Here is a 12,195-nt window from a genome sequence, read left to right on the forward strand (position 1 = left end):
AATGACCCCCCTCCAACAAATGATCCCACTCCAACAAATGACCCCCTTCAACAAATGACCCCCCTCCAACAAATGATCCCACTCCAATAAATGACCTCCTCCAACAAATGATCCCACTCCAACAACTGATCCCCCTTCAACAAATGACCCCCCACCAAAAAATGGTCCCACTCCATTAAAAATGATTCCCCTCCAGCAAATGATTCCCCTCCAACAAATGATCCCACTCCAACAAATGATCCCCCTCCAACAAATGGTCCCCCTCCAACAAATGATCCCACTCCAACAGCTGATCCCTCTTCAACAAATTATCCCCCTCCAACAAATGGTCCCACTCCAACAAATGATCCCACTCCAACAAATGATCCGCCTCCAACAAATGATCCCCTCCAACAAATGGTACCACTTCAATAAATGATCCCACTCCAACAAATGATCCCCTCCAAAAAATGGTCCTACTCCAACAAATGATCCCAATCCAAAAAATGATTCCCCTCCAACAAATGATCCCACTCCAACAAATGATCCGCCTCCAAAAAATGATCCCACTCCAACAACTCATCCCCCTTCAACAAATGATCCTCCTCCAACAAATGATTCCCCTCCAACAAATGATCCCACTCCAACAAATGATCCCCCTTCAACAAATTATCCCCCTCCAACAAATGGTCCCACTCCAACAAATGATCCTCCTCCAACAAATGATCGCCTCCAAAAAATGGTCCCACTCCAACAAATGATCCCACTCCAACAAATGATCCCCCTTCAACAAATGATCCCCTTACAACAAATGGTCCCACTCCAACAACTGATCCCCCTTCAACAAATGATCCCCCTCCAACAAATGGTCCCACTCCAACAAATAATCCCCTCCAACAAATGGTCCTACTCCAACAAATGATCCCAATCCAAAAAATGATTCCCCTCCAACAAATGATCCCACTCCAACAAATGATCCCACTCCAACAAATGATCCCCCTTCAACAAATGATCCCCCTACAACAAATGGTCCCACTCCAACAACTGATCCCCCTTCAACAAATGATCCCCCTCCAAAAAATGATCCCACTCCAACAAAAAATCCCCTCCAAAAAATGGTCCTACTCCAACAAATGATCCCTATCCAAAAAATGATTCCTCTCCAACAAATGATCCCACTCCAACAAATGATCCCACTACATAAAATTAACCCACTCCAAAAAATTATCCCACTTCAAAAAATTATCACAATCTAACAAATTACCCCCCTCCAACAAATGATCCCACTCCACCAAATGGTCCCACACTGATTCCACTGGCTCAAAGTAACCGTCAATTACCAAACCGAGTCCAGTAATATGAGGTGGAAGGATCGGTGTTCATGAGGCCATACACATTGCATTGATCGCTGTATATATAGTAGTTGTACTAAAGGCACAATTTCTTGCAGGTGATAGGGCTGCCCATTCGTCTTGGCAAAATACCTTCAGGTCATGCAAAGTCTTTGGTCGTCTTGCATGAACCGCACGTTGGAGATCTCCCCAGAGCGGGTCGATGATATTAAGGTTAGGAGACTGTGATGGCGACTCCAGAACCTTCACCTTTTTCTGGTGTAACCACTGGAGGGTCAGCTTGGCCTTGTACTTAGGGTCACTGTCCTGCTGGAAAGTCCAAGAGCGTCCCATGCGCAGCTTTCCTGCAGAAGAATGGAAATTGTCTGCCAGTATTTCCTGATAACATGCTGCATTCATCTTGCCATCAATTTTCACAATACTTCTCTGTGCATTCACCGTTCACACCCCCTCAAAAGCATCAGTGAGCCACCACCATGCTTCACAGTGGGGATGGTATTCTTGTCCCTATAGGACTTGTTGACCCCTCTCCTAAAATAGTGTCAATGATGAGTGCCGTGATAATAAATGGGTTCACAAGATCACTATCCTTAAAAAAAAAAAAGACAATTTTTTGGCACAACCAGTCAGATTTCCAATATCAGTGCCAAAATGTCACCATTTCTGCCAGGGGAGGCAAACATTTCATTTGAGCACAACTGCATTAGTATCAAGATACATTTCCTATAGACTGACATCATCACCCAGAATACACAGTACTCCCAGAATCCTCTGCTGTACAATATTAGTAATTTATCACTAGTAGTATCTCAATAGCGGCAATAGTACATTATTCTAGTTGCATATTAGTAGCATTAGTAGTATGTTGTTAGTATTAGCATGTGATGAACTTGGGAATGGAGAGAGAGAGAGAGAGAGAGAGAATGGAGGCAAATCACAGCCTTCATTTTTTATGTTTGCCCCAGCAGAGGGCGGTACTTCCCTAAAAAGCCAGGGAAAACTGGGCCAGCAGAGTTAACCCTTACCTCCCAAAGATTACCGCTTTAGTAGGAAAAGCACAATTAAAACGTGCAATTAACTCACATCAGGATATACAGTTTTACAAGGACATGCAAATGAAGTAATCAAACCCACAACAATCAGAACATTTATAAAACAAATACACAAAACAGCAAACTTTTTGAAAGCACCCGTTTACAGACAGACGTGTGGGGAATGGAGAAATGGAGGGGTAAGTTGGGCGATGTGATGTAGTAATATATCAGTAATATGTCAATAGAACCCTGGTAGTATATCAGTATTGTCAATAATACACTAGTTGTTTGTTAGTAGCATCAGTAGTATATCAGTTGTATATTATTAGTATATCAGAAGTACATCATTAGTATATCAGTGCTGTCAATAGTATACTAGTTGCATATTAGTAGTATCAGTAGCATATATGTGGAAGCACCTGTTTACAGATGCGCAGTGAATGGAGAGGGAAGTTGGGCGATGTGACATAGTCATATATCCGTAGTATATTGTTAGTATATTAGTAGTATACCAGTAGTACATAAGTAGTTTATCAGTAGTGTCAACTGTATACTAGTATATTAATAGTGTATAGTATAGTATAGTATAATCAGTAGTATATTAGTAATATATCAGTAGAATCAGTAGTATTTTAGTAGTATATCAGTAGCGTATAAAAAGGATATCAGTGGTACGTCGGTAGAAGATCAGTAGTGTCAATGGTATATTAGTTGTATATTAGTAGTATATCAGAAGTGTCAATAGTATATGAGTAATATATTAGTAGTACGTCAGTAGAGTCAATAATATATCAGCAATATATTAGTAGTATGTCAGTAACACATCAGTAGCATTTTATTAGTATATCAATATTATCAGAAGTATATAAGTAGTATGTCAGCAATATATTAGTATTATATCAGTAGTGTCAATAGTATACCAGTAATACATCAGTAGTATATCAGTAGTATATCAGTAGTATATCAGTAATACATCAGTAGTATATCAGTAGTATATCAGTAGTATATCAGTAGTATATCAGTAGTATATCAGTAATACATCAGTAGTATATCAGTAATACATCAGTAGTATATCAGTAATACATCAGTAATACATCAGTAGTATATCAGTAATACATCAGTAGTATATCAGTAGTATATCAGTAGTATATCAGTAATACATCAGTAGTATATCAGTAGTATATCAGTAGTATATCAGTAATACATCAGTAGTATATCAGTAGTATATCAGTAGTATATCAGTAATACATCAGTAGTATATCAGTAGTATATCAGTAGTATATCAGTAATACATCAGTAGTATATCAGTAATACATCAGTAGTATATCAGTAATACATCAGTAGTATATCAGTAGTATATCAGTAATACATCAGTAGTATATCAGTAGTATATCAGTAGTATATCAGTAGTATATCAGTAATACATCAGTAGTATATCAGTAGTATATCAGTAGTATATCAGTAGTATATCAGTAATACATCAGTAGTATATCAGTAGTATATCAGTAGTATATCAGTAGTATATCAGTAATACATCAGTAGTATATCAGTAATACATCAGTAGTATATCAGTAGTATATCAGTAATACATCAGTAGTATATCAGTAGTATATCAGTAGTATATCAGTAGTGTCACTTTAGTATCACTTTAAATGAACTCTCGGTTGCAATTGCAGGCCGGCTATTTAAAAAAATAAAGAAAAAACAGCATGGGGTCCCCCCTAAGATTCCTACCAGACCCTTAGGTCTGGTATGGCTTTTAGGGAAAACCCTGTGGCAAAATAAAAAAAAAAAAATGGCAAGGGCCGGTGACGTCACAAGGGGCGGTGCCACCAGGTGAAGTCACCAGGTGGCCTGCCCCTTACCTAGTTAAGAACAGTCACCTCACGGAGTAGGCATTCGGCAGTTAGCCTTCGTCAGGGGCGGAACTTTTTTTTTTACGGTGCAGCATACCCCATACTCATTCACATGGGGGGGGGGGGGGGGCAGGATCTGGGGGCCCCCATGTTGAGGACATGTACCTGGTATGGTTCAGGAGGGGGACGCTCGCTTGTCCCTCCCCTTTTCTGGCTGGCCAGGCTGTGTGAAGTTCCCATTAAAATCCATACCACACCCAAAGGGCCTAATGTGGATTGGGGGACCCCACGCCATTTGTTTTGGTTTTTAAATTGGCGTGAAGTTCCACTTAAACTCCATACCACACCCAAAGGGCCTAATATGGATTGGGGCGACCCCCAAGCTGGGTTTTTTTTTCACTGTTTTCTATTGCCAGTAATATTTTTTTGTCATTCAGCTGTCAACAGGGAAACCCGTTGACAGCTGATGACTCATCCATTGTTAAGGACGCGTCGGCCGGCTTCCCAACCCCACTCCTTAATAGCCAGCTATTCACTGTACCCCAGTCAGGGCTTAGAATGCACTGTGCATTGCAGGGTGCATTGTGGGGCGCTCGGCAGTCGAACATCCCGCCGAGCATCCCGCAAATTTGGGTGTTTGCTGAATGGGCGAACAGGCGATGTTTGGAGCCGAACGTTTGCTCGGCCCGCACCGTTCGCCCAACACTAGTAGTATATCAGTGGTACATCAGCAGTAGATCAGTAGTATCATTAGTATACTATCTGTATATTAGTAGTATCAGTATTATATCAGTAACACATAGGGGGTTATTTACAAAAGGCAAATCCACTTTGCACTACAAGTGCACTGCAAGTGTAGTCGCTGTAGATCTGAGGGGGACATGCAAGGAGAATAAAAAAACAGCATTTTAGCTTGCTCATGATTGGATGATAAAATCAGCAGAGCTTCCACTCATTTCAGATCTACCCCTTAGATTTACAGCGACTGCACTTCCAAGTGCACTTGTAGTGCAAAGTGGATTTGCCTTTCGTAAATAACCCCCATAATAATAGTACAGTGCCTTGAAAAAGTATTCATACCCCTTGAAATTTAATGTATTTTATTGAGATTTTATGTGATGGACCAACACAAAGTGGCTCATAATTGTGAAGTGGAAGGAAAATGATAAATGATACAAATAAATTGATGAAAAGTGTGGGGGGCATTTGTATGGCGCCCCCCGGAGTCAATACTTTGTAGAATCCCCTTTCGCTACAATTACAGCTGCAAGTCTTTTTGGGGATGTCTCTACCAGCTTTGCACCTAGAGAGGACATTTCTGCCCATTCTTCTTTGTAAAATATCTCAAGCTCTGTCAGATTGGATGGAGAGCGTCTGTGAACAGCAATTTTCAAGTCTTGCCACAGATTCTCAATGTGATTTAGGTCTGGACTGTGACTGGGCCATTCTAACACATGAATATGCTTTGATCTAAACCATTCCATTGTAGCTCTGGCTGTATGTTTCGGGTCGTTGTCCTGCTGGAAGGTGAACCTTCGCCCTGGTCTCAAGTCTTTTGTAGACTCTAACAGGTTTTCTTCTAAGATTGTCCTGTATTTGTCTCCATCCATCGTCCCATCAACTCTGACCAGCTTCCCTGTCCCTGCTGAAGAAAAGCATCCCCACCACATGATGCTGCCGCCACCATGTTTCACGGTGGGGATGGTGTGTTCAGGGTGATGTGCCGTGTTAGTTTTCCTCCACACATAGCGTTTTACTTTTAGGCCATAAAGTAGAATTTTGGTCTCATCTGACCAGATCACCTTCTTCCACATGTTTGCTGTGTCCTCCACATGGCTTCTCACAAACTACAAACAGGACTTCTTATGACTTTCTTTCACCAATGTCTTTCTTCTTGTCACTCTTCCATGATTGGCAGATTTGTGGAGAACACGACTAATAGTTGTCCTGTGGACAGATTCTCCCACCTGAGCTGTGGATCTCTGCAGCTCCTCCAGAGTTACCATGGACCTCTTGGCTCTTCTCTGATGAATGCTCTCCTTGCCCGGCCGGTCAGTTTAGGTGGACGGCCATGTCTTGGTAGGTTTGCAGTTGTGCCATACTCTTTCCATTTTCCGATGATGGATTGAACAGAGCTCCGTGAGATGCTCAAAGCTTGGGAAATTTTTTTATAACCTAATCCTGCTTTAGGCTGGGTTCACACTATTGCAAATTGGATGAGGGTTTTCCCGTATCCAATTCGCATAGCAGGAGATTGTGACCGGCTCTTTATGGAGCCAGTTCATACATCTCCACAGGGGCTCCAGTGCGAATTGCACAGGCGCCCTGTGCGTCTTTTTGTCCGTTTCAGGTTCGAATTCAGCCCGAAATTCTGTCTGAAATCGGACCTGAAACGGTAAATGGAGACGCACCAGGCTCTTGCTGTGAGCCACTGCGTTCTCTAGTGTGAACCCAGCCTTAAATCTTCTCCACAACTTTATCCCTGACCTGTCTGGTGTGTTCCTTGGCCTTCATGATGCTGTTTGTTCACTAAGGTTCTCTAACAAACCTCTGAGGGCTTCACAGAACAGCTGTATTTATACTGAGATTAAATTACACACAGGTGGACTCCATTTACTAATTAGGTGACTTCTGAAGGCAATTGGTTCCACTAGATTTTAGTTGGGGGTATCAGAGTAAAGGGGGCTGAATACAAATGCCCCCCCCACACTTTTCACATATTTATTTGTAAAAAAAATGTGAAAAACATTTATCATTTTCCTTCCACTTCACAATTATGTGCCACTTTGTGTTGGTCTATCACATAAAATCACAATAAAATACATTTACGTTTTTGGTTGTAACATGACAAGATGTGGAAAATGTCAAGGGGTATGAATACTTTTTCAAGGCACTGTATATCAGTAATGTATCTGTAACACATCAGTAGCATATTATTAGTATATCAATAGTGTCAGTAATTAATCAGTAGTATATTAGTAGTACACTTCTAATACAGTATACTATCAGTAGTTTAGGAGTTGTACATCAGTAGTATATCAGTAATATATCTAAGGGGGTGTCCATGTGAAAAAAACGTAAAAAAATAACCAACGTGAGCCCCCCCCCCCCCCCCCCCCGGAAACATTCTATACCAGACCGTTTAGGCATTACCAGCCATGTCAGTAAATAGGCTCAGTGATGTCCCTGGTTGTGAAGGACTCATTGGTGACTGCACCCCCCCCCCCCCCCCCCCCCGGCATCCTTCCCAACCATTAACACCAGAAAACTGTCATGTTTAATAGCGACATTATACATGACATTCGGCTCCCACAGGCAAATGTTCAAGCGTTTCGCCCAAATACCCGAACAGCCAAGGTTTGGTCCAAACTTGTGTTAAGACCGAACCTTAAAGAAGGCCTTCACTCTAAACTAAGTCTCATATTGCCTCCCCTCCTCACCGTTGGCTTTATTTTTTTTTTAAGTATTTTTTTCTCATTTAGGCCAGCATGAGGTTTTATAAATACAGCGCTCGCAAACCCAAAGTCCAAAGCAAGTGACCAAAGGTGCTCCAATCCAAAGTGAAGGGAAGAAAGGTACTTCAGAAGATTCAGGTACACAACACCCCCTCATGTATCCCCACTCACCAGAACCACACGACCCCCCAGCTTTTCAGTCTGGTGGGTCACTTAAGGCTTGGTATGGATGTCTTTGAGATGGTGAATAAGAAGTCAGGTCATCAGATCCAGGGTTCCTTGGTGAAGAGTTTCAGCCAAACATGTACCCAGAAGTAAAAAAAATGGAACTAATAGTGAAGTACCATCAAAAAAGGTTTATTTTAAACAAAGGATGGGTACTTACAAAAAATGGGATCAAACAAGCATTGATCAAACAAGGTCCTTGATGATGCCCTGTGGGAGGGCAAAATGTTGACGCTATTTCTGGTATCACTGACGTCACTTCCGGTCGTTTGGAACGCACGCTACTAACGGCATTTTTATACGAACAGCTCCATGTTCAATGCTTGTTTGATCCTAGTACCCATCCTTTGTTTAAAATAAACCTTTTTTGATGGTACTTCACTATTGGTTCTATTTTTTTACTTCTGGGTATGTGTTTGTCTGGCTGAAATTCTTCACCAAGGAACCCTGGATCTGATGACCTGACTTCTTCTTATTCACCATCTCAAAGACATCCATACCAAGCCTTAAGTGACCCACCAGACTGAAAAGCTGGGGGGTCGTGTTGATCTGGTGAGTGGGGATACATGAGGGGGTGTTGGGCACCTGAATCTTCTGAAGTACCTTTCTTCCCTTCACTTTGGATTGGAGCACCTTGAGTCACTAGTTTTGTTTTATCATTTATATTTTATTCACATCCATATATTGGGTTTGCGAGCGCTGTATTTATATATTTTTTTCATGTTTCCCAAGTGATTAGCACTTTGTGTATAGCAGCTGCATTTTTTTTTCATTTCACTGATTTTTGTCTGTCACTCCATTAGCGCAAGTATATATATATATATTTGGCATATATTTTTTTTCAGCATGAGGTTTTGTCACTTTGTTTACCCCCTCCTATACTCTGCACATCCACAGATGTGCCACAGGGGGGCGCTGAGACCCGAGGCACATCAGGTTTCCCCAGCACATTTGCACATGTGCAACTTCTCCCATGAATCCACAAAAAAAGGTATTATGGAAGGCTAAACATTGCCGTCTTTGCCAGATTTTTCTGCACATCCTCAAATGGGCCAAAAAAACAGGTGGCTGGGCGGAGCCCCATTGTCACATTTGCACATGTGTCATAATGGTGACACCAGAAGAGGGTGGGCGGAGATACTAATAAGGGGACTGAAGTTCCTTGTTAAGCTCATCCCTTGTAGTGGATAAATATAAGTCCTCTATTTTTACTTATTTTTATATATATATATATATTTTTGTGTGTCTGATTGATGGACACCACAGCACCACATAAAGAGTGGAGGAAGCTTGTGTCTTAATCTTTTATGGCTCTTGGGTTATTAGGCCAAGTAAAGTTTATTGGAGCTCTTTAACCCTTATGTAGACCTTCCTGCTCTTCCTCAGATGCTTCTCTATGGGTTGTACTATGTAGCCATAAGAAAAGACTTCAGCGGGTGAATCACGGAGTGAATCATCTCAGAGCTGCCACGCCTGAGCCTCCCACTAATTCCTGATATGCACCAAGACATATATATACACACATATCCTCAACACCTCTCTGACAGCGGCCGCGCATTCTTCTCTGCTGACTACCAAAGATAAGGCTCATCCCCATCCTGTGTGGGCCAAATCAATTAGAATTCCTGGGCCTGATTTCCTGAAGAACTGCTAAATAATGTATCCACTCCATCTGCCTCCTCCCCCGCCGCCGACCTCTGACCCCTCCAAGAACATAAAAAGGAACAAGGAGGCTGACATGCGAGGTCAGGGGAAATCAAGTTGTTTTATTTCTTCAGCTCTCCTCTCACTTGTCTTCTTCTAGAGGCCTTCAGATCATCCAGATATTGTTACCACAACTCAATGGATGTAAAGCTGAACTCTGAGAATCCGACACTATCCAGTGGGGTCCCTCTACAATGGAAGGGTTAATACTTGTTTAGTCTAAGGGTGCAAGGGTAAGGTGTAATACCTTAATCCTAGCTATGGCAGACACCATCCATCCATGTGACTGGACCACCTCTCTAAGGCACTCTGAGGCGAGGTTGCATACTGGCCTCTTCCACTTACAACGCAGGGATAATCTACCCTATCCAGTGGGGTCCCTCTACAATACAAGGGTTAATGCTTGTTTAGTCTAAGGGTGCAAGGGCAAGGTGTAATACCTTAATCCTAACTATGGCAGACACCCTCCATCCATGTGACTGGACCACCTCTCTAAGGCACTCTCAGGCGAGGTTGCATGCCAGGGGTAATCTACCCTATCCAGTGGGGTCCCTCTACAATACAAGGGTTAATACTTGTTTCGTCTAGGGGTGAAGAGGTAAGGTGTAATACTTACCTTAATCCCCTGGAAGGCCCCCTCCATCCATGCGACTGGCCTGCCTCTCTACTACACTCTTAGCTGAGGTTGCATGCTCGCCTCCTCCCCTTACAACGCAGGGCTAATCTACCCTATCCAGTGGGGTCCCTCTACAATACAAGGGTTAATACCTGTTCCATCTAGGGGTGAAGAGGTAAGGTGTAATACTTACCTTAATTCTCTGGCAGGTTCCATCCATCCATGCGATTGGCCTGTCTCTTTTAGCTGAGGTTGAATGCTCGCTTCCTTCCACTTACAATGCAGGGGTCATCTACCCTATCCAGTGCGGTCCCTGCATAATGCAAGGGTTAAAACTTGTTTAGTCTAAGGGTGCAGGGGTAAGGTGTAATGCTTACCTTAACCACTTGTCTGCCAAGGTACGTTTTTATCCCTCCTGGAGTCCTTTGGGTAATGACCCCCCGAAACAACGTGTATTACATCACTTCCAAGGTCACAGCTGCCATTCTTCGGCTAGTGCAGCCCAGGTTGCAGCTATTCAAGTGCAATCTGCGCTTGAATAGCTGCTTTGGAGGGCAGGGAAGACATTGGGGGTCTAATAGACTATCTAAAGTGTTTTAGGGCTCGTTCACACTTGCTCAAAATATTGACGCGTTTCTAGCCTTAATGCACATTAAAGGGTGCAGTTAATAAGCATTTAATGAGCATTAAAAACGTTCTCCCCAAATGTCCTATGCGTGTTGACAATCGGTTTTGGTTAGTTAAAATTGTACCCCAAATGCCTGCAATAGTTGGTTGTTAAGGAGCGGGCCGCCGAGTCCTTAACAACCGATGAGTCACAAGCTCCCCGCTGACAGCTGAATGTAAAAAAAAATAATTTCAGGCAGTACAAAAATTGGGGAAAAAACAGCGTGGGTCCCCCCTAATACCCCACCAGGTAACTTCCAGTCTAGTATGGATTTTGAGGGGAACCCCACGCCAAAACTAAAAAAAATATTGCGTGGGCCCCCCCAAAAATCCATACCAGACCCTTTCCTGAGCATGTAGCCCAGCAGGTCAGGAAAGGGAGGGGAGGAGCAAGCGTCCCCCCCTCCTGAACCACACCAGTCCACATGCCCTCAACATGGAGGGGCTCTGCCCCCAACCCCACCCCAAACCACCTTTAACCCATGTTGATGGGGACAAGGGCCTCATCCCCACAACCCTGGGCTGTGGTTGTCGGGGTCTGAGGACTGGGGGGGTTATTGAAAACTGGAAGCTCCCCAGATCCCAGACCTTCCCCTATGTGAATGAATATGGGGTACATTGCACCCCTACTCATTCACCGAAAAAAGTGTCGAAAAGAAATAAAGACATAGACACATTCTTGACAATTCCTTTATTAAAAGTAAAAAAAACAATGTCCCCTGATGTAGATCCATTGTCAATCACGACACCCACTAGTCCGCCGACTCAACAAAAAAAAAAAAAAACTCAGCTCGCCCCAAAGGCTCCGCCGCCTGACATTTCTTCAATTGCTAAAGGACAGGGCCACCTGGCGACATTACCTGATGGCTCCACCCCATTGTGACGTCAACGACCCAGCATGCACCAGTCGATGACGTCACTAGGGGGCCCCCCTCCCCCAAAGCACCCCCCATCTTGAGGGAATGTGGCCCGGTATGGTTCAGGAGGCGGGGCCTGCTCGCTCATCTTCTCCCTTTGCTGACCTGCTAGGATGCATGCTTGGATTAGGGTCTGGTATGGATTTTGGGGGGACCCCCCGACATCTTTTTTTTTCTAATTTTAGCGAGGGGGTTTCCCTCATAATCCATACCAGACCCGAAGGTCCTGCTATAGATTGTGGAAGCCCAAGTAGTTTTTTTCCCTGATTAATTTTTTTTTTTACATTCATCTGTCAGCAGGGAAGCAAATGTTAGGCTATCCCCTGTGGAAGGTCCTAGGAGAGGTGTACCCATGGAGGAGGTGACTGCAGAGATCCTATCTCAGTGAGCA

This window comes from Aquarana catesbeiana, linkage group LG03 (genome assembly GCF_042186555.1).
Source record: "Aquarana catesbeiana isolate 2022-GZ linkage group LG03, ASM4218655v1, whole genome shotgun sequence".
NCBI lineage: Eukaryota > Metazoa > Chordata > Amphibia > Anura > Ranidae > Aquarana > Aquarana catesbeiana.